Consider the following 27,901-nt stretch of genomic DNA (forward strand, 5'->3'; position numbering starts at 1 on the left):
TGAAACAACATACATATCTGAGAAGATAAGTGTTTAAAAAATATTCATGACTTCTGCTTAAGGTTTAGCCTGGTACTAATCCTTTAGAATATGGTTTTGACAAATGAACTTCTCTTCAGAAAAGCCTATTTCTAGACAATAGTATATTCTCCAATATGGATTATTTTAAACGTGATATGTAAAATAACGTGCCTTTCAGTCACTTTTTTCTTCTCATCCATTCTCCATTCTGTAAATTTTAATGTGTAAGTTAGTAAATTCTAGACCACTGAAAATAATTCAATAAGTATACCATATGGGCTTTTGTCACTTCTTTGCTCAAGGACTTATTTTGCTATGGGTGATAACTGAAGTCTGTTTCCTAACACCTAGTAATTCGAACATATCTTAGTACTGCCTGCCAATATCTATGCAACTCTTAAAAGGCTCTATCGACACAACACTGAAACTTCCAGCTGAAAAGACAAAGTTTTAGGTAATCTACAAGCTGGTTTGCCTGTAAGCCATGAAACAACAAGCTTAAGCGATTCTTTTCTGAGTGTAATTAACACATAGTGCTTCTATAATAATGAGCTGATTTGGAGAGAAACAACTGAATTCAAACTGGTTGTTTTCACAACAGTTCCAAGACAGTTAATTTCAAAACAACTAGTTCTTTGACTGATTTCAGTCATGTATGTACACAAAGCCTGAGCTGGCCATTTGTTTAAGTAATGTATAGACATAGCTTACTGTGCTACCCTTCTAAATGATGCTCTCAAGCCACTGCCAATCTCTCCCATTAACACCATTTTATCATGTCACATATCTGCTTAAAAACTTCAAATAATTTTTTCTTGCCTAGGAAATACAGTCTGAGTCTTCATGTCATTCTGCCCAAATGGAATATTTTCACTCCTCTTCTCAATCTCTCCAGATTATAGATTTTCAAGCCCCAGTGTCTCAACTTTTCTACAAAGGCATCCATAAATACTATAGTCTGCACTAAGTTTCTCTTGTCTGAATTTGTATTGCACTTAAAATCCAAAGAACATAAAGTTAATGCTTGAAACATCAAAATGATTCCTTTGTACCTGGCAGAGTATCTAACAGAGTACCTAGCACATAGTAGACACTCCATGAACACTTGCAAACTTGCCTCATTGACTTCCTCTGTTGAACTAAGAATACGCTTAAGGTGTGATAACAACCTTCCAAATTATACTTCACTGAATGAATAACAGGGAAAAGCTCCTTTCCTATGTGCCTTCAATTCTCCACTGAATCAACGTTAATTTGTATAAGTATACTATAGTTGCAGGCACTGTTCTGCCACTGAAAACATAAAGTAGAGTGAACCTGCACTGGGCCTAAGTAAAGGAAGTTTCTGGAAACAGAGTTATGGCTTATTTCCAATATTAACAACCTCCTCCATTCAACTTCTACCAAAAAGGTATTCATGACTGAATATTGTGTTTATGAGTAGAAAACAAACTTGATTCAGTAGGACAAGGGTTGCTAAAGCTGGTGTAAAAAGCTTCAGTGACACAAATGACATTGAGTGTCTGTCATTGCAGATTAGTTTACAGTGAGAAAGTGATTCTCATTCACATTATCTAGGCCATCAAAAGAAACCTTCTGTATTAATTTGCATAACCTCTAGTTAATGAAATTATACCAATTCTTAACACCATTATGAGGATGGAAGAGACACAGGAGGAGAAGGCGGGAAAGAAGAGGATGGAGAAGGATTGGTTTTGCATATTAAACAGAAACGTGGAGGAAGTTGGATTTTTGCCATATTCTCTGGCTCTATTAATAGCCAATATACCCATGGTTCCAAGCAAAATCATTAGACACTAACATAGAGAAATATGTATGCAGATCTGAGACATTATTTTACTTATAAGATGTCGTCTCCATAGGAAGCCTAAATTTACTTTACTTTTCTATACTGCATGAAATAAAAAGTGGAAAAACAAAAATTTAGACACATCATAAAGGCATCACAATGACAGGCGGTGTTTCTTGACGTGGTGAGACTCCCATTGACACAGGTAGGGGGAAGAGAAGCAGAGGTGCTTTTAATGACAGCAGGAAGACAAAAGCTGGGCTGCTTTCCTGCTCAACTTTTGAAAGACAGGTGCCGCTAAACTCACAATCCAGGAAGAGCATTATGCTAACTCCTTAACCTTGCGTCAACAGAGAACTCAGGTGGTGAAAATTACATGGACATTTCTTTTGGAAAACAGTTTAGTTTGTCCTCTCCTTGTTCACCATATATTGTATCACTGCTATAAACTAATAAAGTAATCACATTTTTAAGCCATCGTAGTTGGTCTGAGTTACTTTCTGGGTGCTCCAAGAGCCACAATTCTTGCCATTAGAGAGAAAAATAATTTTAGTAAAAAATAACTCAAACGATTTGGTGTCGATGGCACTCGAGTTTTGCACATGTGATCTATATTGCGATAGAGCATGTTTTGAAAATGCATATGGATGCGTCATAGCACTGCAAGCAGAACAAATCAATATCTGTTCCTCATTTTGTACCCTACTTGTTAGGGAGTAGAATCTAATAACATGTAATGCCTTCTGCAAAAAACATATCATTAGGAACCTTTGAAAAACTGGGCCCTTTTCATTTACACCTGATAAATGTAAAACATCATAACCTCATCAGAAAACAACGTTTAAGTTCAAATGAAACAATGCTAATTTAAGAATGCCCATATTCACACTAGGGAGTGAACATCATTTACAAAAGTTTTACCATATGATGAATTTAAATAGCAACACCAACTAAGTTACCCACATTTACCATTATTATTAACAACTACTGCATCCACTGCACTTCATTGTCTGTAAAGTATTTTTGTATACACAATCTTGATTTTTTGTCACAAGAGCCTTGGGAAATAAACTAGAAAACCAAGGCCTAGAGAGGTTATGTGACTTTCTCAATGTCACACAGCTAGTTAGTAATAAAGTCAGCAATTAAAATTCAAGGACCCAGATTACTAGTCTAATGTACTTATTGTGTAAAATGAAAAGCTCATTATGTTTATGCTATAACATTAAATGTTGAGATACCAGAAAATTTTAAAGTTAACCTTATAAAGAGATTTTTAGAGAAACAAGGTACCAAAAATGGTTGGATGTGAGGGTTAGGGTTGGTATATCTTTAATATGTCTGTGAAATAAGCTACAAATAATTGAAGACAGATAAAATTGCATATTAGGTGGTATCTAAATGACTATGGAATCATAAATTCCATTTACCTATCACCAAATCTCCATAACTAGTTTGGTTTGAGGCTGTTAGCTGCAGTCAGATATGACACTGTTGTTTAATCTTTGAGTTTCACCTGCAGAAAACAAACACACATTGCAACAGTATCCTGAGAGGGCCTTTACAATTAACTTGTGAGATACCTACAAGAAGCAAATGCCCAATCCTCTCAGGATTTAGTGCCCAACACAATCTCCCATTGACAGGATGCGGCAGCCTTACATGGCCAAGCAAATCTCCAGTATACTGTATGAAGCCTGGATGCAGACAGTAAGGCTACGAAATGAAAAGCCGACCAAACACTTGGCCTAAAGCAGCCTGAATAATAGCAAGAACATAAAACCTGGTGCAAAATTAGATGAACTGCAAACATCCCAAAGTGGATTTGACCAAGCAGATGGCAATGTCTTGAAATTTATTATTATAATTGTCAGTTGTGCAATAGCCTATATGAAATGATTTGGTGATTTCAGTCTCATTCCCAACAGGCAAATGTTCACATCATTACAATCACTATGGAAATGGTAAGCTAGTTTGCACTCTCAATAGAGAGATCAAGAAACTTATGGGGCACAGAGAACCTATTCATAGGAAGTGGTCTCTCTAGGTGGGTTCGAGGGCACCTTTTTAGGGACAACGACTTTTATTTTCATAAATTCTTGAGTATAAATACTCTGACTCCATAAAGAACTCCAGCCTCCATGATTTGGGGCTTAAAAATGAACAAGGTGAAAAAGGGCCCACCAAACACAGAAGAAGAGGGGAAATTGTTTTGTTTTTTTTTTTTTTTGCTGAGGAAGATTCACCCTGAGCTAACATCTGTGCCAATCTTCCTCTATTTTTCACGTGGGTCACCACCACAGCATGGCTGCTGACAAGTGGTGTAGGTCCACACCCAAGAACTGAACCTGGGCCGCCAAAGCAGAGCACACCAAACTTAACCAGTAGGCCATGGGGCCAGCCCCAAGAGGGGAAATCTTATATTACAAGGTAGAACTGGAGAATCTGGATACTTTTGTTGTCTATATTATTTTCTCCTCCATACTACTTCCTTACTGTTAAGTCATAAGTATTGCATAGAAAACTCTTGATTTGGAGTGAAAAGACCTAGGTTTTAGCCCTTATTTTCTGCTATCCTGCTTATCTAATTCTCAACAAAGAATTCCTCTGCAAAGTGGGAGTGGAATTTTGCTCTGTATATGTGATAGGGCTGGTGTTCAGACCCAATAAGGTAAAAAAAGAAAAAGATTCACACAAACTGTAAGTGATATGTTAAATGCACTGACTGATGAGAGGGGCTTCTTTGCTCACGATATGCATTACCTGAATAGACTCTATAGTGAGATCTCCAAACCTTGGCCTTGATCATTACAATTTTCCACCTTCCTCACAAAGTAAATAAAGAGGCCAGAATAAAGCAATCACAATTTTGTGTCAGGGGATATATTTACAGATTGTTATATTCAGTCAAACTCACTTATGTTGCATTGTCCACATGCTTGTGTGTTTGTGTGTGTGTGTCTGTCTATATGTGTCTGTGTGTATCTGTATTGTATCTCCACAGCAAGATATAAGGAAATTATGGCTATAAGTAAACATATTTACTGTCATCTATTTCTTTAGTATCTCTTTTTCAGACAAATACATCTAATAGGGTTCTGGAGTCCTCTGGAATTGAACATTGTAGGTGTTCAAGAGTAACCTAAGGCACTTGTCATTCAGTATTTACTTCAGCCTCAGAGCCTAACACAGGGTCTGGTACATGGTAAGTGCATAATAAACTTTTGCTGAATGAATGAACTACTCCCATGCAGGGATCACTCTTTTTCTCTATGTTCCCTCAGTCCTTGTGCATACTTTACACTTAGACTTGTTGTCTGTACCAAGGTACTTTGATTGTCATTGCTCGTACTTAGTGTTTGCTGTATGTGGCAAACACATCCTAGGGTAACACCCAATAAGTCATGCCCTTATGTAATCCTCTCGCACTTGAGTGTGGACAGAATCTGTCACTTGCTTCTAATCTATAGAGTATGGAAAAGGCAAAGGGATTTTTCAGGAGTAATTAGGGTCCCTAAATAAGTTGGCTTTAGCTTAATCAAAAGCGAGATTATCCTGCGTGGGCCTGACATAGACAGGAGAGCCCTTTTTTAAAGAAGGTTAAGGCCATCTCTGAAGTTAGAGACTTGAAGCAGCAGACTCTCTCTCTCTCTCCATGGCTGGCTTTGAAGAACCAAGCTGCCATGAATTGTACAATCACAAAGAAATTAATTCTGCCAACAGCCTAAGGGAGTTAGAAGTGGATTTTTCCCCACTCTAGCCTCCAGATGAGACCAAACCCAGCCAACACGTTGACTGTAGCCTTGTGAGACTCTGAGGAGAGAAATAATCTAAGTCATGCCCAGACTTCTGACTTATAGAAATTGTGAGATAATAAACTGGTGTTGTTTTAAGCCACTCAGTTTGTGATAATTTGTTACACAGCCATAGAAAACCAATACACCCTGCATGTGTACAGATCATATTTCTCATCCCAGAGGATAAGCACTTTGAGGGAAGAAGACACATCTTTTGCTTTGTTTCTCTCTCATGCCTAATGCCCAACCAAGTACACCACAGGCATACTTGCAGGCTGAAATAAATCGTTTCTACTTGCGAGCACTAGGTATTATACTGCACCGCCTGCTGACACTGTTTTCTACTGAGGAAGTAAAATGCAATATACTGACTTCTGTTTTGTCACATATTTTTCAGCAGAGTGGCAAAAATTAGAGATACCTGAAAAACAGTGGGAGTTGTATACCTACTTATCAATGCATGAAGCTGAAAAATGATCACATTCCTTTTAAAGATGGCAATAATGTAGGATGAGGAAAAATAATTCAGAAATCCAATTACAATGAACTGACTAACAAACTGGCTATGGTGGCCACACATGGCTGGTATAAATCAGAATTATTTTCCTCTTTCTTAATTTGCTTCTCAGTCAGGCTGTGGCTTTGCTTGTAAAGGAACTGAGATATCTATTTTATATCTGACCCTCAGATAGTTTTTAATAGATTTAGTTTTATCTCAAAACTAAACGCCCTGAGACCATGCTAATTTGCTTACGTAAATTATGGTTCTTTTAATAGGTAAGTTTCCATTCAAAATCTTAACACTCTCCTTGCCAATCAAAAATCAGTTTCTTAAACTCAGCAACATGTAGGAGAAGCCAAAATTAAGGTCCCATAGGAAAGAACCCAAGGGCCAGAAAATCATTTCTTCATTCAGTCTTTTTTTTTTTTTTTTTTTTTTTTTTTTTTTTTTGTGAGGAGATCAGCCCTGAGCTAACATCCGCCAATCCTCCTCTTTTTTTTTTTTTTTGCTGAGGAAGACGGCCCTGGGCTAACATCTGTGCCCATCTTCCTCCACTTTATATGGGACGCCGCCACAGCATGGCTTACCAAGCAGTGCGTCGGTGCGCGCCCGGGATCCGAACCAGCGAACCCCGGGCCGCCGCAGCGGAGCGCGCGCACTTAACCGCTTGCGCCACCGGGCCGGCCCCCATTCAGTCTTTTTATTTTCTTTTGTTCTCACTCTCTTTTTCTCTCTAGCTAAAATATTGTTTATTCATTACTATAAAGGGAAACAGTTAGTGTGGGAAATAGTGTGAACCAAATCCTTCATACTGTTTTTTTTAATAAGAATCTAGCTATATATTCTCATTTCAGTTGCAAGAAATATCAAACTTCAAGTAGCTTAATAATATTGGACGAGATAAAAGGGCATGAAGTGCTTTCAGTGACTTCTTGTCAATGTTGAGGTAGTAGCTACCAGGAAATCAAGTCCGTTATTGAAGTTAAGCAAGGCCTTTATCCCCTTGTTAAAATACAAACAGCAGTGGGAGACCATCCCACAGAGCCTTAAGTTGCTTAGGGTTCCAAATGACTAAGTTCATCAGCTCCTCTTCTGAGAGTAGGTTTTATGTTTTCCAAGGAGTAGACACAAAGGAGTAAACGGAAATTCCCTGCTTGCCTGAAGGAAGAGGAGACATCCACCACTGAGACTTGAAAAAGTCCCCAAGAAAACAAGGTCCACATTCCAAACTTGCTGAAGTTTCCTGTATTCAAGCCCGAATGCAATGTAGTGGCAGCTGTCTGTGTTGCTGCCTATTGCTATGAGTTGTAAGATTTCAGTTTCAGATGCATTCTTAGGTTTTTTTTTTTCTATTTTATTTAGTCATAAAATGAATTAAAACAATCTCATCATTTCTAATACACATGCAAGAGAAAAGGACAAAAAAAAATTACTGTCTTGAAAATATGATGGTTAGAGAAGTTAATTCTGAAAATTTCATGGCAGAAAGGAATATATTTCCACAAGTTCCTCTTGTGTACCATCTCCCCTACGCTGTGACCTTCATTGCTTTTAGAAAATGCTCTATGATATATATCCTCTAAGAAATTAAGGGAATTTGGAAAATCAGCGATAAGCTAGGAAGCTGGCCTACTGCTCCAGTCCCTTCTTCTGAAATGTTTTCCCTAAACATCCTATAATTTAGCCATACCACATGGTCTCTCAGACATACCATAGATTGCATGTCTTTATGCTTTTACTTATTTTAATAGATCCATCTTAGATTCACTTCCTTACCTTTTCTAACGGCCAAGTTCCTAGTCATTTTCAAAAGCCCAAATAAATGTCACCTTTCTGTAGTATATTTGCAGATATAAAACATGACATACAGTCAGAAGCTTCCTTGTCTGTGATTCCAAATCACTTCATCTATACCTCTACTGCTGTTCTTATTACATTATATTATAGGGGTGTTTTGTTCTTTTGTTTATGTCGATTATACCCCAACTTCTACACTGTGAACCCCTTGAGGACAAAAATTACGTCCTATCAATCTTTACACACACCAATCTTCCTCCAACCCATCACAGTGTCTATCACAGTACATGACACATAGTGTACGCTCAATTTATGTTGGCTGGATTGGATTGGAAAGTTGATATTAGAGGTCCAGAAAAGAAAATGACGAAAATAGCTCCTTCCTGCCAAATAGGGACTTGTCTCTCATAAATGGAATCCCCAGATCTAAACACCCAGAAAAAATCCTTTTTGGTTGGAATATTACTTCAAGTTAAGGGCTCTAGATCAGTAATCAGAGGAGGCCTCTATATCCTTTTTTAACTACCAAATGAATCAGCCTCCCATGGACAGAGGCTACCTTTGTTCATACTCCAAATTCTTTCAATTCAGGTGATAAGTGATTCACATCTCATCCAAATCAATTAATAATTTTTCTTCAAAATGTACTTCAAAGGTAATAGATTTAATGAAAGAAATAGGAGAGGTATAAGACATAGTTCCTGTATTCAAGACTCTTGCAACATAGTTGGGGAGATAATTTCAATACACAAAAAAGAATTAGATAAAATATGACTATACAAACATACAAAATTCTGCATTCCGACTGTATACATGCTGTAGGAATTCAAAAACGGGAAAGTCAATTGAGAGTCATGCAGTTTAAAATATTTCATGGGCCTTAAAGGATGGAAAGAATTTAATAATGCAAAGACAGTTGAAATAAAGGCTGCCTAAGAATTTAAAAGCCTATCCTGGTGGTCTAGTGGTTAAAACTAGGCGCTCTCACACCCCGTGGCCTGGATTTGTTTCCCAGTCAGGGAACCAGACCACCCATCTGTCGGTAGTCATAATGTGGTGGCTGTGTGTTGCTGTGATGCTGAAAGCCGTGCCACCGGTATTTCAAACACCCGCAGGGGCACCCTTGGTGGACAGGATTCATCAGAACTCCAGAATAAGATAAACTAGGAACAGGAAACTGGCCACCCACTTCTGAAAAAATTGGCCACGAAAACCCTATGAATAGCAGTGGAACATTGTCTGATATAGCGCCAGGAGCTGAGAGGATGGTGCAAAAAGACCGGGCAGAGTTTCCGCTCTGCTCTACACAGGGTCGCTAGGAGTCGGAATCCACTCAACCGCATTTGTTGTTCACCAAGACTTAAAAACATCTTGAAGAATCTAAAGCACTCAAGGAAAGTGAGAGATGATTCAGCTTAAACTTCTCATTTTATATGAGAAGAAATAAACCCAGATAGAGCAACTGACTTACCCAAGGTCCCACAGTGGATGTGTGCAGTGCTGGGAGAGATGCTTCGTTGTTCCTATCGCCTCAAGCTGTCTCCTACAACCTCGCTTAAATTACACAGAGGCTGTTTGTTTTCTATTTATGTGAGGAAAGATGAGCTCAGATGCATACTTTCTCGCTAGGAAAAACGCCCTTTTAAAACATTGTCTAGACCAAATTTTAAAAGAGAAACTGGAAATGTTGACAGTATAACCATAAAAACCTGAGTAAATCTATTGCATTTAAACAACAGGAAACAACTTCTGGGGAGAGGGAAGCATGAAACTAGAATAACATTTCTATCATAGACTTTGTGTTATAGAGATGTGAGTTACGTCATCAGGGAACAGGATTTTCCCCAGAAATATAATTGAGCTTGTTTTATGAATGAATTATACTCTTTTTTCTTTTTTCAAAATTAGCCAATGGTTAAAAAAAATGGCACTTCCCAGCAGTGACTACACCGAGATTGGCTATCAGAAAGAAAGTTTCTTTCCTTTTTACGTGTTAATTCCTGGCATGTAGAAACAACTTTAATTTATGTTCTGGCAGCATCTGAGCTGCAAGAAACTGAGGCTACCGACATCTGGCTTGATAAACCACATAGCTGTAAGCAAGCTTATAAATTAAATTATTTAAGTATCTCCATTTAATTTTCAACATCTCTAAGGACAGGATGACAGACTGAAATGTGTCAAACCCAAAGAAACCAGCCTAAACTCATCTCAAACATGACACTTAAAGTAATTCAATAATATTCCACATTTTACAAACGGACATGAAAACACATTTCACCCCATCAATATAATTTGTGGTGCCCAAGTAGAATCATGCCATGATATCCCACAAGAAGCATAATTTAGCATGGACATAAATTTTACTTGAAGATTCAGTTATTGCCTTAAATATATGACTATCTGGAAAAATCTCAGTATGTTGGGTACAATCCCGTCAGTCTAATATATTAGAGTGAATGAGGCAAGTCATTGGGAGATTTTTGTTCTGTTTTGGGACAGCATAGTTATCACTATCATTGGCATTTATCCATTAATTCATCCAACACATATTTGTAAATACCTATTAGATGCTGGGTACGGAGCTAGGTGCTAGGGATCTGGCAATGAATGAAGTCTATATGATCTCCATAGTCATTAAGCTTATTATCTCACCCTCACTGGATAAAATGTACTGATTGTCCTTCTAAAGCATTGGAACTCATTAATTTAAGATCAATTTAAGTCCCTTTCCCCCAATTAGCTCACGAAAGACAGATATATAATACTGATCCTGACAAAATGTGTACAACTGGCTACAAAAGGGATATTGCACACATGCAGGAAATGATGTACTTCAAAAAATCTGGTTCCAAAAGTGACTTGCTCACTGTTGCTGGAGGTAGGAGGTAACCTGTGCCTCAATCAATCACAAAACCAAAATACATTGAGTTCCTGCTATGCGCAAGGCAATACACTAAGCTTTAGTGGGGGATTAATGAGCAAGATGTTAAACTGTCTAAACTAAAGGTAAAGTTCACGGCAGTGGTACAAAAAAGAAAAGAGGGAAGTGAAAGACGTTATGAAGCACTGATAGGCCGTAATGACTGATTATATATGGAAAGCAAAGTACAAGAAGTGGGCAAAGAAAACCTCAAAGTTTTAAGCTTCGGTAGCTGGAAGAATGATGGTATCACTGACAGAAACTGAGAAGGTGGACAGGGGACCCAACCTCAGAAATATGATGTGCTCACCTTTAGAAACATGATGAGTTTCAGATATCAGCAGAATATCCAAGTGTACACATGTGGCAGGAAGTTGGCGATATGGGACCATAGTGTAAGAAATAGGTTTTTAAAAATCATTTATATAAGTAATAGCAGTTAGAGTCATAAAGGTAGGTGAAATCCCCAATGGAAGAAAAGGTAGAGGGAGAAAAACAAATAATGGATCTTAAGTATATCCAGTTTGAGCATAGGAAACAGAAAATAATCCAGGAAGAAATCTCCATTTTCTTTACTCAAGGAAGCTTCATGGGAAATGAACACCACCAATATCAGACAAAGAGAAGACAAACAGGTTCCTCTCAGAATGGTGATATGGGTAGGCAAAGGATTAGAGGATACCGGAAAATCAGATTACTCTGATTCACTTTATCTGCCTATCTATCTGTCTGTCTGTCTATCTATCTATCTATCTATCTATCTATCTATCTATCTATCTATCTATCTATCTATCTAATTTGGCTACTGCAAACATTTTGAGACTATACTTCATAATATACCTACTAGAACCATACTTTAGAGGGGTCACATTTAGAGGGATCCTTTAGTTGAAGTATTCCACACTAAGAGCGCTCTCTGTGCAGGTGTCTGAAATTCTTCTGCCTTATCAAAAGGTCCAGTCCAAGATTCAGATGGCTTAACTTAGGAATTTCTAATTTGGGCACCCAAACAAGAAAAACAAGTCAGCTTTTAAAAAACCAGAATTTTTCTCTTAATGGATTTAGTAACAAATGGAGATGTAAGAAAAAAGTAGCTGAAACCCTATTTGAATACTGGCCATACCACTTACTTACTATGTAACCTTAGCCAAATTACTTAACCTCTCTTGGCCTCAGTTGTCTAAACTTTAAAATTGTAGATGATAATAGTACAGGCTTCATAAAGTTACTGTGGGGATTAAATGAGATATCAGGTATGAAATGAATAGAACAGTTCTTGGTGTGAAGCAATTGTTCATAACGTGCTAGATCTCTCTCTCTCTCTCTCTCTCTCTCTCACACACACACACACACACACACTCATCAATAAGCAACATACAGAAAAGTCTACGTAATTTTTAAAAAGCAGGTTGAAAACTGAATTTTCTACTATTATGTAAAATACAAGTACAGTCCCATAGGATTATTTATGACCTAAACAGAAAAGTGAAAGAACAAGGTGAGAAGTCATTTTTAAAGACCTACTAAGTTTGTAAAATAAAAAACACAAACTCAAGAATGAGAAAAGAAAATACAAAATGAAGAAAGCATATTCACTCTCTTTTGTCAAATGTCGAGAATGAGAAAAAAAGAGCAGATTCTCATGTGGTTTGGCAAACTGAAAATTTAAAATGGGAAATTATTATTTAAGGAATAATCTATATGCAGTCCCTTTTCCAAATCTAATCTTATCCAAAAGTATTATCATTAAAGAAATGATCTTAAGACAATAGAAGTAACTATCAATGCTGTGTGGATATCAAATTATTCTAGGCCAATTTTATTTTATTTATTTATTTATTTATTTATTTATTTATTTATTTGTGTGAGGAAGATCAGCCCTGAGCTAACATCCGATGCCAATCCTCCTCTTTTTCTTGAGAAAGATTGGCCCTGGGCTAACATCTATGCCGATCTTCCTCTACTTTATATGGGACGCCGCCACAGCATGGCTTGATACACGGTGCCTCGGTGCACGCCCGGGATCCGAACCTGCGAACCCCAGGGCCTCTTTCCTCTAAGCCAATTTTATTTCCTTCCATGATAAAATGACAAGTCACGGAGATGAAAGCAAAATGATGAAATAATCTATTTTGATCTTTATAAGAAATTTGAATTACATGACATTCTTAAAAGCAATGAGGTAAAAAAGGTTTACAGTAGAGTTCAGTAACCTCATTACACTGGAGGGCCCCAACAAGCCTGGAACAGTGCTAACGAGGGTCAATGGCGAAACTAAGAAACAAGTAGTGGAAAAGAAACAGGAAAAGATGTACAGAGGAAAAAAGAAGGGGAAAGAGAAAGAAGGAGTAGAAGGGAAAGGCAGTGCCAGGACAAATGTGCCCAGTTAATATTTGTAGTGCTTAGAACAGTGCCTGACACTTAAATGCCATATATATTTGCTAAATAAAGAATTCTGACTCATAACGCTGACAACATGACTTCCTTACCCTTCATGCAGACATTCACGTGCTTGAAAGCGGAAGCCTAGAGCAAATGATTTCTCAAGGTCCTCTGCAGCTCAGTTATTTCATAGCTCTATGTTTCCCATCATTTTAAGAGATTTCACTACAGAAAAAACCTGATGGTATTGTCGACGCATCAGAATTCTATTTTCTACGTCGTCACTTTCTGTTTTACCTAAAGGTATAATAGAACTATTTTTTTTTAACAAGAACTATTTTTTTTAATAGACGGCACTCATTTGGTAGATTTCTTAAAATTTGTGGGCATTATGTACTTCATTTGATACTAAATACATTAACAACTAGTATTCTTGAAACAGCCCGTTCATTTGTAAGGTAGCGCTGTCAGTAAGCTCTACTGTAAATCATTTGGTACACCGAACTCTGTGCTCCCATCAGTAATGAAGGAGGCATTTTTATTCAAATGTAGCAGGATGTTCAGCTCCCAGGATAATGATTAAGCGAAGATCTCCTCTTTTATTCTGCAGACAAAGCAGATACCGTACTTACAGTTTAGGCTCTCAGGGACAAAAATCTTAATGGAGGCCAAGATTTCCTCAGACTTTATGGAAATAACCTTTTAAAAAGTTTGCATTCTGTGGTCCCTCTCTACAGCGATTCAGATTTCTTTTTCCTGGGGTCAGAATATTCTTGACAGGCCTCCCGTTCCCTTGCTATTCTTTAATAGTACTATGATTTCCTTACTTCTCTTTCTAATGAATATTTCATCTGTCTGAAGGAATAATCATTGTGTGTTTACCAAACGACAAAATGACTTACAAAAATGTACTTAACTGAAAATCAGCCTTTCTTAGAATTACCAGTCTTCTTTGAGCTCCTTCCTCCACCTCCTCAAGCTATTGTCGACAATAAAATGAACAGTAACTTCATGTGCTCTCTTATGAATAAGACTATAAGCTTGGTGCAAATTAGTACTCATAGGTGGCACTCACATCATACAGTGTGTAGACACAAGCTCAGATCAGGGCATGCACATAAGTGCAGCTTTCATTTTGTGTTCATACACAGTATACAAAATATTCAAGCATCAATCAGGGTGCTTCTGAACAAAGCAGTGTGTCAAATTAAGCAAAACTTAAAATGGCATTGAAAACTTGTTTATATTAATTTATCATTGGAGATTTACATCATACACTATGAATTATACCCATGCCATTTAAGCAGGTGAGAATTTTGCAAATAAGAGAACAAAGTCAGTTATCTATTACCAATAGTGACAGTCAGCCACATCACTTAAAGTGTATCTTTTAAAGCTAGAGTTTGCATGCAGTCGTACAGATGAGTCTGGGAAAAATAGATAGCTGATGTGTTCTTGGAAAACAGCCATTTAAAATAATATAAGTCAAATAGTTTCAACTGACATTTGTCAGACATCTAGCAAAAGGAGGACAATATTTAAAGGTCACCAATTCAATGTCTATCCTATAGAAAAGACCCTGACTACTTCAGATAGTGTGCCACACAGCAGGGGGTTACATTGTCCCTTTGTGCTTATTTCAGAATCTGTGCCGTCGTTATTTTATTTTTCTTTACTTTTTTTTTTAAAGAATATATAGTGATTTTCAATATACTTTGGAAGTGTGTTAGGCTGAAGAAATAGTGATTTCAAATTTATTAAGGTGAGATAGAGGGCTGGACTTTGCCTCACCCAAAAGACACTTTGCTGCATTCAGCTATCAGGTTAGCAACATCACGGGGCTGAAATAACACTCCTAAGGAAGAGCTGCTCAGAGAGGTCTTCCAGAAACCACAAGAGCCATTTCTATAAACTCTGATCCCACTTCCTAAACCTCCAATGTTGGACTTCTTGTTGGCAAACATGGATGCATTTCAGATTATGGCTTATCTATAAACACTTAGCAAAATCCAAGGCTTTGTTTTCAGTTTTATGATTGTTTTTTTTCTGCGTGTGTGTTTTTTAGAGTAGAGGAATAAGCACCAACTGAGCAATGCTTCCATTTTCTTTAATAGATCAGTGCTAAATGCTATAAGAAAATGAATCTACAAGTTAAGGTTCATTATGCGCCTTGTAGATGGAGGCGTATGAGTGGCTGTCCTATCCACAAAATACAAGTATGGAATCAGCCACTAAGATGAGTAGACTCCAAAGGGGAATGATGGCACAGTTAAATGTATCTTTTCAAGGAAGTTTATGGCAGTGAATGGCGATAACTGACCATCTTACCATATTTCTGCCCCTATATTAAGATGATTCTATAGTTTCATGGTGCCATAAGCTGACAAGTGAATTGAGAATTTATATATCTCTGTATATCTATATCTGTCTGTCTATCTATCTATCTATCTATCTATCTATCTATCTAATCTGTAAGGATATATCGTATGTCATAAAAGTTCAACTTATGTGTACAACTGCCCCCTTGCAACAAAATCGTTTAATTTTTCTTGCTTAGTATCCACTTCTACTGCTCCTCTAAAATCTAATAGGCTCTGTTTTATTCCTCATCTCACCATTGCATGTAGGCACTTTATCCTGTTGTAAGATCTTTTCTTTGCCTACTCTCAACCTTAGAGAGACAGCTTATAGCTTTGGTGAAAAATCTGACCATTACTGAAATAGGCCGCACACGAAAAAAGAAAAGAAAAAAAGAAGAAAGGGTAACCTACATGATACTCTCCTACTCTCCCCTACTTAACAGCATGGACAATTCTGCCATACTTTGATTTTTCTTTTTGGTGAAACAATAACGTAGAGAAAGCTAGGTCACAGGAATGTTCAAGGGGAATTTAAAAATGAACGTGTTTTGGATTCACTGATCTATACTATAAAAAGGATATTGTCAGCTATGAGCAAATTTAACACCCAGAAATCCTTGAAGGATTGACTTCAAATATATAGGAAGTCTCTAGATGAAAGCTCAATTTATATCTGGACCTATATCTTGACTATTCCGATTTTGCATAAAGAGGAGATGATGACCAAACTGAAATAAGGAGATGAACTTTTCTTAAATTAAAATCAAACAAACAAAAACTAAAGCTTAAATTATTTTGGGGGGATTCTCTCATTTAGATGTTCCATAGGCTCCTCAAACTCAACAGGTGTAAAATGGAACTTATTATCCTACTCACCCCCCAACCTGTACTTTCACTTCCTGGAAGTGAATGGTACCAAGGCAGATGAATGGGGTTGGGGTGGGAGTGTGGTAGGGGTGAGAGAAACCACCGCAAAAGTACAGGGTCATGATATCCAGAAGACGGCCCAGGATCTGATTACAAATCACTCTTAAAGATTTTTAGCTGACTTTCCCTAGCTAGGGTCATGAAAATTTTTTTTCAACTCACCTTAAACTTGATCACAAAACGCTGAATGTTATCACCATCTACCCAGTCTCCCAAGCCAGAAACCTTTCCCTTACTCCCCATATCCAATGAGTGACTCTTGTCTGACAGTTCTACATAGTCAGCATATCTCAAATCTCATGGTTCTCAAAGTGTAGCCCCTGGACCAGTGGCATCACCATCCCCTTGGAACTTGTTAGGAATGCAAATTCTTGGGCCCCACCCCAGAACAACTGAAACAGAAACTCAGGAGTGGGGTCTAGCAATCTGCAATTTGACAAGCCCTCTAAGTGATTCTTATACCCATTCAAATTTGAGAACCATTGTTCAAATCTGTCCCTTTATTGTTATTCCCACTATCAACTGCCACTTGGCCACCATCATTTCTCATCTGGCCTATAGCAGTAGTCTCCTAACTGGTTTCCTGGCCTTCAGTCCTGCCCCCTCCAATCCATCCTCCATGCTATCATGAGGGTGAACCCTCTATATCACAGACGTGATTATTAAAATCCTTCCTTAGTTCCTCCAGCCTATAGAAGTGGTTTGTTTTTTGTTTGTTTGTTTTTTGGCTGAGGAAGATTCACCCTGAGCTAACATCTGGCACCATCCTTCCTCTTTTTGCTTGAGGAAGATTTGCCCTGAGCTAACATCTATTGCCAATCTTCCTCTATTTTGTAATGGGCTGCTGCTATAGCATGGCCACTGACAAGTGGTGTAGGTCCATGCCCAGGAACTGAACCCTGGCCACCAAAGCAGAGTGCACCAAACTTAACCCCTAGGCCATGAGGGCTGGCCGTAGAAGTGGTTTTTAAACTGTGTTCCTAAGTGAATTTGTTTCAAGGGTTGCCCTCAGGCCAGAGGCTCAGTGGGTAGTACACCAAACTTCAAATTGCACAAGTAGCATTAGAAAACCACTCACCTACAAAAAAAAAGAGATGCTCCTTAGGACATGGAAGTCTTTCCTTATCTGTCTCCAGTCTTATCTCTTCTCATGCCCATCTTCCATATCACACTTTAGCTGTATAGAATGATTGAAGTTCCTCTCAGAGTATTTCATGTTTCTGTTGCTTAGAATTCTTTTGCTTAGAATATCTGCCCATCCCTACCAATTTTTCATCAAATAATTCCAAATTGTCATTCTCTACCCCCACCAGTCCACACTTACAGAATGGTTCCAGTATTACCAGCATTACCTTCTCCTTGAAGTCTTTTTTCAGACGCCTGCTTCTCATCCCTTTACTAGATTTAACTGTGCCCTCACAGTGGCAATAATAGTAGTGGGAGTGATAGTTAATATTTATTGAGCATGTACTATGTTATATGCCAGGCATTGTGCAAAGTGCTTTATATGTCATGTGCATGCCATTTTAGACCTCACAAGTTTATGAGGTATGAGGTATCATTATTATCACCATTTTAGAGGTGACAAGACTGAAATTTAGAAAGATATTATACTTAAGCTACTTGCCCAAGTTGTACAGCCAATACATGGCAGAATTGGATCATCTCACCTACTTAAACCCCAAAGCATACGCACTTAATCTCTACAGCACAGGAACCAGGATCATAACACACAGGTCAGGTAAGCAAGGAATAAGACAATAAGGGGTGACAGACACTATGGAACATTATGGAAATGCAGGGGGTAATCTTGAGCTACACGCATTTAGAAAAGGAAGGAGAGAAGAGAGGAGGGAAGAGAGTACAAGAAGAGTCCTGGGTTGCAAACAAAACATATCTGAAGACTGACCCTGAGCAGTAGGCCACTAGCTTGAGACTCCTGTTTCATATTATACTCAATTCCCAACTTTATGCCTGTCATATGCCACAATAATTTATTAGGATAGTAGTGCCTATATCTTTCTCACTCTTGTAAGTGCCCCTTGAAAGAAAGATAATTTTCCACTTTTCACCTATCCACAAACCTCGCAACCCAAACATCAAGGCAGAGGCATGGGGGTCAAGGGGATAGGAGGAAGAGGCACAAGTGGTCCATAGAAGGAGAGGGAAAGAGGGCTACATTCTCCCTGACATTGGGGGTGGGGACAACAGAGAAATGTCAAGTATTTCAGGATCTTATAAATGACTATATTTCTAAAGGAGGGGCCTGGTATGGATATCTAGGAAAAACGGTCACTAGACAGATATCTGTGATGCCACCAAGATCAGCATGAACCATGCCTTTTAGTAATCATGACTGCTAACAACTAGAGACTTCTCTCCAAGTTTTCGGTACTGGGTAAATCTCAGTGTACTAGTTCTCTATTGCCACCATAATAAACTACCACAGACCTGGTGGCATAAAACCACATAGATTTATCTTACTGTTCTGGAAGTCAGAAGTCTAAAATGGGTCTTGATGGGGATAATCCTTTTCCTTACCCTTTCCAGCTTCTAGAGGCTACTCTCATTCCTTGGCTCATGGCCACCGTCTTCAAAGCCAGCAATGTTGGGCCAAGTTCATCTCATGCTGCCATCTCTCGTCTGCCTCCCTCTTCTACTTTTAAGGACCCATTGAGTTCATCCAGTTAACCAAGATAATCTCCCTATCTTAAGGTTGGCTGAATAGGCAACCTTAGATCCATTTGTAATCTTAAATTCCCCATTGCCACGTGATGCAACATATTCACGTGTTCCAGGGATTAGGATACGGACATCTTTAAGGGGCCAATCTGCCTACCATAACCAGTGATCCCTATAGATTTTTTTGAGTAAGGGGCTATTTGAGATTATATATCTCATTGCCCTAATGAATAGGTTCTGATATGTGAATTTTTTTTTTGAGCTAACATCCGTGCTGAGGAAGACCGGCTCTGAGCTAACATCTATTGCCAATCCTCCTCCTTTTTCTCCTCAAAGCCCCAGTAGATAGTTGTATGTCATAGCTGCACATCTTTCTAGTTGCTGTATGTGGGACACGGCCTCATCATGGCCGGAGAAGCGGTACGTCGGTGTGCGCCCGGGATCCAAACCCGGGCTGCCAGTAGCGGAGCGCGCCCACTTAACCGCTAAGCCACGGGGCCGGCCCCATGAATCTTTTTTAATTTAGAAAAATAATATGAATGCCATGAGCAAATAAATTCATATGCATTCCACATCTACTTCATTTGATTATTTTATCACTCTGTTTATAGGTCAGTTCTCATCTCTCTACCATGAGCTTGTGATTGGGGACCATGCCCCTTATTGATTTTTGTTTCCTCAGCACCTAGCACTATGTCTGGCACACTGTGGACAACTTATTGTTTGTCACAGTAATAAATAAATGAAAAATGCTTCTTCTGGAAAAAAACATCTGTAGAATTGTATTTGTTACTTAGCTCAGAGCTGTACATATCTCAAAAGTTGAATCCAGTGCTAAAATGGAGGGAGGGGAGCTGAACATCCATTTAAAATAGATGTCAGAGGCATTTTTTTATTATTTCTAAAATGAATCATTTGTCAGTGCAATAAGGAGCAAAAGAAAGGGAATTGTTCCCCTAAACCATATGAATTTTTACTTACATTTCATTTCAAATCAATAAGGGGAAAGGCACTTCTAAAATATTATGATTCATGAACTTCATTTACCGCTCCCTCTTTTGGTTTGATCAGAATAGCCCCTTTATATAGTACTAGAATTGTTGATATTTTATTGCATTACCACTTCTTATTATTATGTATTAAATGCTATTATTTATGGCCACTACTTAATCTGATGTGAGACAGAAAAATTCCTGAAGGCTTGGCATCTCAGGAAGAGGCATTTTATAGGGATGAAGGACTGACTAGGAAGAGTCAATGGTCCTTCAGCTGCCCCTCAGGTCATTAACTCCAAGTGGTTATTTGCTCCCAGGCACTGTCCTGTGCCCAGGTTGTTATTGCTGTGATATGTAGATGAAGGGGAATATATTTTAAATGCTTTAATATAAACTCAATACTCATGAAGGGTGCCAGATTGAAAGCATTGGACTCTGAAGTCATTGGGTTATGCACTTGACTGGTTCCAAGTTACAGAGATGCTTGACCTTGAATGACCGCCTTGCAAGAAGGAGAAAACATACAGTTTTGCTGAACTTCAAGAGACTGACCGACGAGCAGCACAGCAGCATCCCAAAGTTAAGCATTTTTATCGAGGAAAATGAGACTACTAACTAAACTTCTACTTGAATCTATTTAATATAATACCAACACTGGTGCGCATGTGGGGAGGGGAGGGTAGTGGTGTTAGAATGCACAATTACTTTAAGATAAAAAATAAATAAATAACCTATTACCAATGCACTAAACCACTTAAACAAGCAGCAATCTTTTTAACAACTGGTGTGTGCATTCCAACTTAATGGCCAATCTCGATTCCATTTTGCATACTTGAGAAGAGTCCTTAATTTTGTAAAAATCATAGAGTGTTTTAGCAGGGAGAAAGTTGGAGCTCTCCAGCCCAAAGTTTTTATTATAGACGTGAGAAAACCAAGGCTCAGAGCGGAGAAGTGACCTGAGGAGGACCATATCACTAGTATAAGACTGGGAGGAGAGCCCTGGTTTTCTGATTGACAGGCAAGGGCTTTTCTACTATACCATGTAGTCTCTCTAAGGGAGGAAAAGTAGCTGCTCTCTGAACCTTTTAAATATTTATTGCCAATTATTTTCATCAGTGTGCATTCTTTTGACCTGTTAGGTATTTTTCCTCCATTCTGATCTATTAATTCACATCAGGTTTGGAAGACTATCATTTTTCACACATTTAAACCTTCTCAGAATGAAAAAATACCTTCAGTTAATATTACACAACTGGCAAACTCACAATTCCCAAATTAGGAAGATTACATTCACAAATGACCCAATATACAAAAATATCAATTTCCCTCCTCAGTAAGTTTCTTTCTAAAAATCTGTCATTATATATATATATTTTTTTTTGTGAGGGAGACCAGCCGTGAGCTAACATCCATGCTAATCCTCCTCTTTTTGCTGAGGAAGACCGGCTCTGAGCTAACATCTATTGCCAATCCTCCTCCTTTTTTTCTTCCCCAAAGCCCTAGTAGATAGCTGTATGTCATAGTTGCACATCCTTCTAGTTGCTGTATGTGGGACATGGCCTCAGCATGGCCGGACAAGCGGTGCGTCGGTGCGCGCCCGGGATTCGAACCCGGGCTGCCAGCAACGGAGCGTGCGCAATTAACCGCTAATCCACCAGGCCGGCCCTGTCATTTTATTTTCTGATCTTATTTTTTTTTCTTATAGTCTGAACTTTCTGGCAATAGTATTCCCTTAAAGGCAGCTCTAGAAAAATGGCAAATAGAACTATGTGCATAGTTAAAACTGACAACTCCATTTTAAATTCCCATTATAGACTAATTTCAGTTAACTGGAACTCAATTTAAAAAACTCTTAAAGTTTTTGTGCTATTTTTTGAAGGGCAATGCAAATTCCAAGATTGTAAGGATTTCATTTTTCATGTACTTTAAAGAGAGTAACAAGTGATTCCAAAAACCACAAAAACCAGATCATCCTCTTGACTTTTTTACAAGTTAGAATTCTATGGGGCCGGCCCCTGGCTTGGCGGTTAAGTGCGCGTGCTCCGCTGCTGGCCGCCTGGGTTCGGATCCCGGGCGCTCACAGACGCACCACTTCTCCAGCCACGCTGAGGCCGCGTCCCACATACAGCAACTAGAAGGATGTGCAACTATGACATACAACTATCTACTGGGGCTTTGGGGAAAAAAAAAAAAAGGAGGAGGATTGGCAATAGACGTTAGCTCAGAGCCGGTCTTCCTCAGCAAAAATAGGAGGATTAGCATGGATGTTAGCTCAGGGCTGATCTTCCTCACAAAAAAAAAAAAAAAAGAATTCTACTCCTTCCTTACTAAAGACTTAACACTGACCATTATTTTTAAGAAGAATGAAGACCAATGAGGGAAGTCTTTCAGGTAACTGAAGATTTTGATTAATCTAAAAGTCTCCCCTGTCTTGCCACTTTTCCTCACATATTCCACCTAACAGAGGACTGAATGTAGAAGCAATTACTTTCTCAATATTCCAGGTAAATTCTATGTATATTGGCACATTCACCAAAAGAAAAGACACGATAACTTTCACCCACTAGTTGCTCAATAAATATTTATTGAGCATATGGATCAACAGATGGATAGATGAAAGAAAGGATGGAGGGTAAATAAACGAACACAATAGCGTGCCAATACAGATATTTCACTTGAGACTTTCCTAAAAACTTAAAACGGTCATTTCAGGAGGCAAATATTTGTTTTGTCAGTAAAATTATCTGAATGGGAATATTTTTGCCATGATATGGAGAAATGTCATGTTTATTTACAGTCAAAACTACTAAGTGTTTGCAAACGTTCTCATTGGCCACTGCTGTTCCTTCGTACCCTGTAGATAGTCCCATTAGTCAAGGAGTCTCTTGGTTTTAGTAGCTGTATGTGGAAAAGGTCACAGAATCATTCAAATATGTAGGACAGCCCGCATAGTTGGTTTTGCAAAGACTCTCTAACAATTATGGAGTACAGACACAAGCTTATGTATACAATGGCCAAATAGATTTTTAAAAGTTTAAAACGATGCATTTCATTTACACAGCACTCAATAAATATAACTGATTATATCAGTGGAACATCCCATTCTTTTCACATTATATAGCTATGTGTTCAATTCCCAAAGTAAATTTCAGTGTAGAACGCACATACCTTGATAGATCCAGAAGTTATGGGAATCAAAAAGGAGACAGCTGAATAAAGGTCACCCTTGTAATTCCTGTAAACAAATTAGGCCAAATTATCCTTCAAACATATGTACAAGCAGGTCCAAAGCAGTCCTTATATGAGGAAAAGGAAGAGACACATGTAGGGTGGGGGTGGGAGTGGGCATGGGTGTTGTAAACATAAGATTTCATTTTGCAATTCACAAGGGATAAAAGGGTCAGTTTCTTAAAAGGCCTACGCGAAACTTCAAACAATTATATTAACTATGCTGCTAATAATTTCTTAATCATAGCTGAATATATCTAGAGGGCTATGGAATTCCCACCCACAAAGATTCTCCCAACTTAATACTATTCAATTTTTGCTCCATATACAACTCATTTTGAGACGAAGTGCCCACAATTTCAAGAAATTTTCACCAATGTAAACAATTTAGAGTAATTATAATTTCTTATATTAAGATAGTCCTTTACAGTTTACAGAAAACTTTCATATACACATTTCATTTAATCCTCAAAACAACCTTGTTATAAGATCAGGAAACTGAGGCCCAGAGAGGTTAAATGGTTTGCACAAAGTCGCATATGTGGTTAGTGGCAGAGCCAGGACTAGACTCCAGGTCCTCTCATTTTTGGTCCAGTCATTTTTCCAATGTCCCACATGACTTCGTTTACTCAACAGTTATAAAATTGATTAGAAAATGTGTCTCCATATGCCACGCTTGGTACTGGGCAATAGGGCAGGAATGGTGCTATTATATAATGATGTTTAACATATGAACTATAAATAATTCTTCAGAAGTAATGTAAATTGGTACAACATGTATGGAGGGTAATTTGTCTGTAGATATCAGAACCCTTAAAAATATGCACTCCCTTTGACTCAATTACTTCACATTTATACCTCTTTCAGGCAAGAGGTATGTATTAGAATTTTTTCATGTTTTTTATAATAATAAATATTGGAAATTGCCTAAATGCCCAATAATTGGAGTTTGTTTAAATAAATCAAGGAACAACCATATGAGGGACTACTAAGCAGCCATTAAGTATGATATAGAAATTGTTAGGATGTTAGTTGTCATTTCACATAATTTCTACCTATGGCTTTAATTTGCTGCTTTTAAATTATAATCTGAAAGACTTGGGGAAGGGGAGAATTATGCAATTTTTCTTTACATTTTTGGTTGTTTTTCACCCCTCTGTGTTTCTGTCTTTGTCTCTCTCCGTCTCGCTCTCTCTCCATATATATATCTGTGTGTATGTGTATATAGATATATAATATATTTTATTGACATAGGAATATGTTAACAATTTATTGATAAACAAAAAAACACATTATAAAGTAATTACAGTGTGAGTCCAGTTTAGAAAAAGATATATATGTGTGTAAAATATATATGATTTTCTTCTTTCTGTGTATCTGTATTTTCTAATTTTTCTATAATGAACATATATTATACATACTATATAAAAAAGCTATGTGTTTTAAGTTCTTCAAAATGTCATTTTAGAAAAGGAAGTGTGGTGAATTAAAGCAAAAGAAAAAAGAAAAGGAAAACTTTAAACTTTAGCATTCCAATATTTTATGACTGGCATTTCATTAACCTTATGGCCCCAATTTATCAATCAAGTAATCCCAAAACCTGTTTTTTTATATTTGAGGCAAAATCTCAGCAGTAAGGGCAAACAATTTAAAATTTCTACACTGCAAATCAAGACAGAAGACAATATCTAAATGCACTTTTTAAAAAGTGTAGGTCAATAACATCATTGTCACCTTTGACAAAGATCACCAAGGTGACCTTGTAATGATAATAAAGTATTATATTATTACTAATGATCTCCATATCCAATACACTATACGTAAATCATTTATAATAGACTGAAGTGGTGCTCTTGATTAGTTGCAATCTAATTGCCCGATGTGCATTTTTCATCACTGTTAATGTTGCTCAAAAAGACACAGTTTTGCTCAAGTGTTCATGTGGTTCCATAATAGTGCTAAGTTAGAATCTTTTAAGGAAGACATTTCAGAAAGTACTTAGATCTAGACTACAAAAAAATATTTCTGGCTCTTCTGCCACATACACCAGAGCAAGTCTGTAGAAATTGGCTTCATACCCATCAGGCTGATTCTGCAAGGAGGCTAGCAAAAAATGCTTTAAAAAATAAACTGCCCTATGTGCAGCATTTTGCCTTGGTGAGGTACACAGAGGACTGGGAAGCAAGAGGGCTTTAAAATGATATAGCTATTCTCTGCTCACTTCTCAATTGCCTTCAAACTGAAGCCTTTAGGAGTATATCTCCCCATTTATGATTAGAGGCCAGTTCATACGTTGATCTATATAAGATACCCCAGGTTACTTGCCACCACTTACCAGTTCCCAACATGTACCACTTCCCTCAACTTTTACCTCTTTATTCAACTCAAGGATTCATTTCCATAAATGAAACCATTGTCTGTTTTAATACTGCATGTAGGCTAGCTATTTTTTAAGAAAAAAAAAAATTAGAATGTTTGACAGGACCATCACTGAACACAACCAAGTAACGCATACCAGAGGCAAAAACAGCAGGAGCCACAAATGTTAGAAACACATCTCATAGAACTGACTATTGGTTTTGAAGAGAGGCTAGAGCCTACAAGCAGAGTCCAAAATCCAAATCTGAACAGCTCATTAAGAGATCATCTAACCCATACTTTAACTAGTGCCACTGTCTCTTATTTGGTCCTACAGAGAAAATAATATTCTACATCCTTCAGTTCTCAGCTTCTGAAAATGAAACTACATCTGAGATTGGCTACCGGAGATGAAATGCATAAACTGGAGGTGAGTAGAAGGGTCTAAAAGTCGAGTTCAAAAAATACATACAGGGGCCAGCCTGGTGGCATAGTGGTTAAGTCTGCACACTCCACTTCAGTGGCCCGGGGTTCGCAGGCTCGGATCCCGGGCATGGACCTACACACCGCTTATCTAGCCATGCTGCGGCAGCGTCCCATGTAAAGTAGAGGAAGATGGGCAAGGATGTTAGCCCAGGGCCAATCTTCCTCAGCAAAAAGAGGAGGATTGGCAACAGATGTTAGGTCAGGGCTAATCTTCCGCACCAAAAAACAACAACAACAACAACATATATATGAATGTGCATATGTGTGTGTATGGATAGGTATCTTTCTTAGATGGATTTATTTTTAATTTTATTTATTTATTTTTTTCCCCCAAAGCCCCAGTAGATAGTTGTATGTCATAGTTGCACATCCTTCTAGTTGCTGTATGTGGGATGCGGCCTCAGCATGGCCAGAAAAGCGGTGCGTCGGTGCCCGCCCGGGATCCGAACCCGGGGTGCCAGCAGTGGAGCGCGCGCACTTAACCGCTAAGCCACGGGGCCGGCCCTTAGATGGATTTAAAAAGTATAATTTCTATTGGTTTAGGAAATGGGACGTTTGTACTTGTTTTTCAATAATTACTCAATTTATGCTAATTAAAACTATAACACCTTTATTAACACTATTCCTATTTTCAAGGGACTTTGGGCTGCATATAGGTCACACTTTATTTTACTAATGAGTGTGTCTTTACATATTGCCACACAGGCTTTGAAACCCTTAATGCTATTTTTCTAATGGGATATTTACTCAAAGACCTTGTAGAAAATAATTGTGTTAATAACAGAGACAGTTTCCCCATTACAATGATCGGTGCTCTCAGACAATTAATGCTGCAACACTCTATATTGTCACGCTCTTCCTCAGGGCCTAGAGAACTTCTAGGTTTACATTATTGGCTGCAGCTTCTTTTTTTTTCTGGCAATATGGGCATTTCTAATGATGAGACCTGCCAAAACTTGTCAATGCTATTTTTCTTCTTTTCCATTAGAGGTGACTGTGGCTGAATAGCCAAGTAATCTATAGTCTAACTTCACTTAATTGTTTTTACTACATGACATGAAGAAATATAGTGAGTAATCACTTCTGTTTTACATGAAGCAAAGCTAGTGCTTTCCACAGCAATATGAAGACGGCTTAACCTGCCTACTCTCTCTTGAACATCCTGTTCAAATCCTGACACGATAAACTCAACCCTCCTTGGTTCTCCAGTGAGTGAAGACTAGGTTGGGTTAGTGCATCTCAATTATTTTCCTTGTCTGTAGACTTCTTTAAAACAAAGCAGCCAGGGAACAGTTGGCCCCAGTTACAACCAGTATATTGCTCTCCCTCCAACACCATTTCTCAAGAATAGGTTTATCCTCCTTGTTCTTTACCATCTAAACCTCACTTAGAACGTGGCAATGTTTATTTTTTGCACTTTTTTCTCTTTGTTTTGTAAATGTATTGTTCTGTAATGAAAGTTATGCAGACTTATTATAGAAAATGTGGAAAATACAGAAAGCATAAAGGAAAAAAAAATTACCCATTACCCACCTTCCCCACACAGAGATCATCATTTTTAGCACTTTGTGCATCTTTTTCCAGTCTTTCTTTTTTCTTTCTTACATATTGAGTATATATAATTTTGTATCCT

At 38.0% G+C, this 27,901-nt stretch overlaps 1 protein-coding gene across 20 annotated transcripts in view; it reads right to left on the bottom strand.

The window, feature by feature from the left end:
* Positions 1–27,901, bottom strand: part of TENM1 (teneurin transmembrane protein 1) — a 780,745-nt gene that overhangs the window by 740,431 nt on the left and 12,413 nt on the right. For 19 of the 20 annotated variants that reach the window (XM_058536663.1, XM_058536662.1, XM_058536673.1 and 16 more), the window contains one exon: positions 23,365–23,431. The exons of the other annotated variant lie outside the window; for it this stretch is intronic. The gene's annotated coding sequence lies outside the window, so the exon portion shown is untranslated. The remainder of the gene's footprint in view (positions 1–23,364; positions 23,432–27,901) is intronic. 20 annotated transcript variants of the gene reach the window in all.

This window comes from Diceros bicornis, chromosome X (genome assembly GCF_020826845.1).
Source record: "Diceros bicornis minor isolate mBicDic1 chromosome X, mDicBic1.mat.cur, whole genome shotgun sequence".
Lineage (NCBI taxonomy): Eukaryota > Metazoa > Chordata > Mammalia > Perissodactyla > Rhinocerotidae > Diceros > Diceros bicornis.